The sequence below is a fragment of the Mastigoproctus giganteus genome, chromosome 11, assembly GCF_048544385.1.
Source record: "Mastigoproctus giganteus isolate SK-2022 chromosome 11, ASM4854438v1, whole genome shotgun sequence".
Taxonomy (NCBI): domain Eukaryota; kingdom Metazoa; phylum Arthropoda; class Arachnida; order Uropygi; family Thelyphonidae; genus Mastigoproctus; species Mastigoproctus giganteus.
The window spans coordinates 121,591,383-121,596,607 of NC_143585.1; the positions used below are offsets into that span (position 1 = coordinate 121,591,383).

At 34.3% G+C, this 5,225-nt stretch overlaps 1 pseudogene; it reads left to right on the forward strand.

The window, feature by feature from the left end:
* The first annotated feature begins 831 nt into the window (after positions 1-831).
* Positions 832-2,735, forward strand: LOC150078400 (hexosaminidase D pseudogene; annotated as a pseudogene).
* The last annotated feature ends 2,490 nt before the right edge of the window (positions 2,736-5,225 follow it).

The following is a 5,225-nucleotide window of genomic DNA, read 5'->3' on the forward strand; positions in this document are numbered from 1 at the left end:
AGTGTCAATCAAGCACTATTACTTGCACTCTCACCCTGATTTTTTTTCAGGCCAAATCTGAGCAATATTTAGTGAAAAGCATGCTTTCAATGGAGAAGTACCAAGGAAGATGAGATGAAGCTATGATGGATGTCTATATCTGGCTCATGGTTCAGGTTGATCATACTGACCACGGAAGGCATGTTCAAATTTCCATTTTTAAGGAAATTTTTTTGATTAACCCGAGGAGGTTGGTATTTTGCAGTTTGCATATTTTTTTTTTTTTTAGTTAAGATTCTCTATTCTGTACAAAGTTAAATGTTGTTAGTAAATCTGATATGGTATTGCATATTTACTTTACTCTCATTTCTGGCAAAATCAGTGATACTATGCAAAAACTAAGATCATATTAGAATCTGCATATCCAGATTCAAAAAGAAACACCAAGTAATGCAGATAAACAAGAGTCTTTTTAAAAATTTTACATAGTGTTATCACTGTTTCTGTATGAATTATGTCAAAAATAATCGGTTAACAGGACCTAAAGAGATTCATGGAACTGTAGGGAACATCATTACATTATCTAGCATTTTAGAAAGGATGTGAGTAGAGATAAGATATTAGTTTAGTGGTTTAGTTGGGAAATTTTAATAATTAAAGCATTGACTGAATGCTTGTGTTACCCAAGCATCTTTTCTAAATATTAAATCTCTCTAATTGCTTTTCTAAGCATTCTATATGTATGCGAGTATATTTTGTACTAATAGTGTCCAACTCTGTAATTTTTCTTTTCTTTCCAGAAACAAAACACATTTCTGATTCAGATGGCATCTAGTTACGAAAAAAAAGAATTATAATAATTCCATATCATTCCAGGAGTCATTATGCTTGCTAAGTTTCGTGTATATTTGTTACTTATTGCAAGTTCAGGTTTGATATTTTTAGTTCTATATAAAACATTAACAGGAGAAGAAGAACCAGAAATAAATAAGTTTGGCTTTACAAGTGATATCAAGGGAGGAAAGAGGATTTTTATTCCTAGAATTAAACCACTAGAAAACATCAATGATTTGATGCCAGTAACTCAGTCACAGCAGCATTTGGAAAGACAGAGATTGCGGGAAGCAGAAGTACATGCTAAAATAAGACAAAATTTATGGCATAAAGGTAGGGGTGGTGGACAGAGTTCTGTTATAACTGATACATCTTTGAAGGATTTCTCTCAAGTAGATGATATTCAGAATTTTGACAGTCCTGGAATGTCTTTAAATCAGATGGTATCAAAAGGCCTACCAAAAGATAATGAGGAGGAAAATTTTCATATTCATGAAAAATTTGTTCATTTAGATTTAAAAGGTGCCCCATTACTTGTCAGTTATTATCACAAACTGTTTCCATTATTGCAGATCCTTGGTGCCACCGGATTGCTTATTGAGTATGAAGATATGCTTCCTTACTATGGAGCCCTTGAAACTTTAACTGCTCATAATGCTTATACAAAAAGTGACCTTGCTACTATTCTTCAGTTGGCTAAGAAGCATCAGCTTGAGGTCATTCCATTAATTCAAACTTTTGGTCACATGGAGTTTGTACTGAAGCAATTAAAATATCAAGACCTGAGAGAGGTGCCAGCTTATCCACAGGTAATCTGCCCAACAAATAATGCTTCTCAAAATCTTATAAAGCTGATGATAGATCAAGTTATTGCTCTTCATCCAGATATTAAATATTTGCATATTGGATCTGATGAAGTTTACTATATTGGTGAATGTGATCGCTGCAAAAAAAAAATGCACAAGATGTTTATGGATAAAGAAGATCTTTTTATAGATCATGTTAAAAGTGTTGCAAGATATATAAAAGACAAACACAGAATCCAGCCAATAATGTGGGATGATATGTTTCGTATGGTGCCAGATGAAATTCTTGGGAAATCTGAAATATGGAAGTATGTTGATATTATGGCATGGCAATACGGACCGGTAGTAGAAATGAAGATCACTCCTGATGCTTGGGAAAAATATGCCAAATTCTTTAGTGGCATTTGGATAGCTAGTGCCTTCAAAGGAGCCACAGGTCCAAAACAGTTTCTTCCTGATATTTCATATCATTTAGAAAATCATATTTCATGGATGGAAGTGTTAAATAAATATTATAAGAAAATTCCTTTTAAAGGAATTGCAATAACAGGTTGGCAGCGCTATGATCATTTTGCTGTTCTCTGTGAACTTTTTCCTGTTGCAATCCCTTCCTTGGCATTAAATCTGCTTTTCTTGGAAGAAGGGAGAATGGATTCTGGAATTCTTCAGAAAACAAGAGAAATTCTGCAGTGCGATGAACGTCTTACCCTCTCTGTAAACTATAGTACTGAAGAAGTAGTATGTAATTACCCAGGCAGCAAGGTTTTTAAAGGTGCTCAGAGACTGGCTCGCCTGCATCTTCAGTTGAAGAAATTATTAAGAAACAATCACATAGTTGGATGGCTCAGTGATTACAATATACAAATGGTCTTTTCTAGTCCAGCTCACATTGAGCTTGGTACACGTGACCTGGATGCTGTCATGACCAATGCTACTCTCTTGTATACATTCATGCAGAATATCATGCCAGAAATATATGATAAATACACAATAGAAGAATGGCTACAAACATTCATGGATCCTATGATGACTCAGCTTGATCAAATTAAAACTAATGCAAATAGCTTGCTTAAATATTCTTCTTGGCCAAGAAGGCCACTAATTCTTAAAGGATAAATGTAAGCTGTATACCTTTAAATTTAAGTGGAAGCAATCTCTCACTTGGGTAAACAAAAAAAGGTTAGTGATAAATTTTATGTAAAAAAAAAAAAACCTTAAATGTTTCACTATGTTATAGTGCATTTTCTTGATGATAGTGTAATGTTCAATAAAATTTGAATGCAAAAAAGAAAAAAAATTTGGAAGTGTAAGTTTTGCTCAATTATTCTCTTATGCAGCTATGAATAGAGAATGCAGCTTATTGTAACTGTGAGGCATGGTTACTGCATGTGTTTCACTTATCACTAAATAGTGTTTTCATTGAGTATTTCAAATGCTTGTCTTTGCCTAATATAGAAATGTAGAACATGTCTTTTTGTTGTTTGAAAATTGTACCTAAAAAGTTAATATTTATTTTATTGTTTTTTTTTTTTTAGCATTTTAACTTTATTATCAGTGAATGTCAATTGAATAGTGGTGACATAAAAATAGCTTGTGAGGTTTTTATTGTAATTAATATTTTTAATTGTACATAAGTTAATGTTAAGGTTTTTGTTGTGTTTTATTCACCCTCTCCTTAAAGTGTGTTTTGGATATTTTAGAATATAATTTTTTAAAGAGGTTGATAACCTGCAAATTGACACGATGATATTTATTTAAAATATTGTGGTTATGTTGTGCTTAATTGTAACATCATTTCATTATTTCCATAACCTTTCTAGCTGCAGAATACAGAATGATTCAACTGTCATATAAGCATGGTATTCTTAAATAACTTGCAGAAAGGAGGATTAGCTATGAAAAACTATGAATTCAACATATCAACTGTATTCATTTGATACAATACCATTCAGTGATTTGAAACTGAAAAGTGATAACAAAAATAACAGAATGCAGCATAATGTTAGTAGTTTCACTATTTAGCAAACCTTTCCACCTCACCTGTCTATTCCCTTCATTAGTTTGACTAGTCCTTCCCTGAAATTATCGAAACTGTCCACTTCCACAACAACAGATGAAAGCTTGTTCCAACAATCGACCACTTGCAATCTGAAGGCAAACTTCCACACATTCTGCAACCATCCTTCTTCAATTTGAATTTATGCCCACTCATGTATAGTCTCATCAAGAGGACGATTGCCGTCAACATTGAGCTTACTCAATCTATTCAAGGCCTTAAACACTTCAATCAGAACTCCTTGCAGGTGCCTAGTCTCCAAATCCTGCAGTTTGATACTCAAGGTGTGACCTAACCATGACCTTGTACAATGGGATAATCATTTCCTTATCCTTGCTAACAAAATTCCTGTGTATAATTGACAAAACCCCTTGAACTGTCTTCGCAGCCTGACTGCACAATTACTTAAGGCCTTTTGTTTTCCACTATCCTGATTGTAGTACAGTTGGTATATTTATCTGGTTACTGCTATCCATATGCAGCAGTACCTTGCATTTGTCAATGTTGAACTTCAGTTGTCATTTCTCAGCCCACCTGCCTAATTTTTCTAGATCTTGTTGCAGTAGCATACCTTAAGCTGACAAGTGACAATTAAGCCTGATCTACCATCATCAATATCATTAATAAATTGCAAATGCAACAGTGGGCCCAGCACCAAACCCTGGGGAACTCCATTGATAATGTTAGTCGCCAAAGTGCAGTGTTCATTGATAACCATTATGTCTTCTCCTCCTCAACCATTCCTTTATCCATAGCAGCAACTTGCTCATAATGCTTTTATGTGCAATAGTATCAAGAGGTTTCCTGAAATCCAAGTATATGATATCAAAATTATTTTTTACATCCAGTTCCTTTGTAACTGCATTATAGTATCCAGTCAGATTGGTCACACGACTACTCCTTAACAAATTCATGCTGTGACTGCATTATTACTGCATTCCTGTCTAGATGGTCCTGCATTAACCGCCAACTCCAGTATTTTTCATCAGAAGTTAAGGAACAGAAGTTAAGCCAACAGGTCTATAATTACTCATGCCACCCTTTGATCTCCCTTTGTGATTTGGGAATACATTCACACATATCCAGTCCACAGGAATCACCCTGAATCCAAATATGCTCTCATAATTATCTATATAATATCAGTGTAGAAACACCATAGTTTACCCATAAATTTGATGGGTATCCATTGATTGTGCAAAACAATATATCCATATTGTTTTGCACAATCGATCATCTGGGTGGTGGCATCCACTGATGCCTTTTACACTACATACACAGTTCAAATTTATGCATAAACTATGGTGTTTCTACACCGATATTATATAGTTAATTACTTAAACCCATAAGAAATTATGCCTTGTGCATTTCATCTTCTAATACATTATTATTTATACACCATTTGGCATCTCTCATATTGTGGAAATAACTTTGCAACTGTGATGGCATGTTGCATTACCAGGGTACCTGCCCACTCACTGATGATGAAGCCAACTAGCTTCAAAACGATTGTCTGGGTGGTGGTGGTGGTGGTGGTATCCACTGAAAATAAA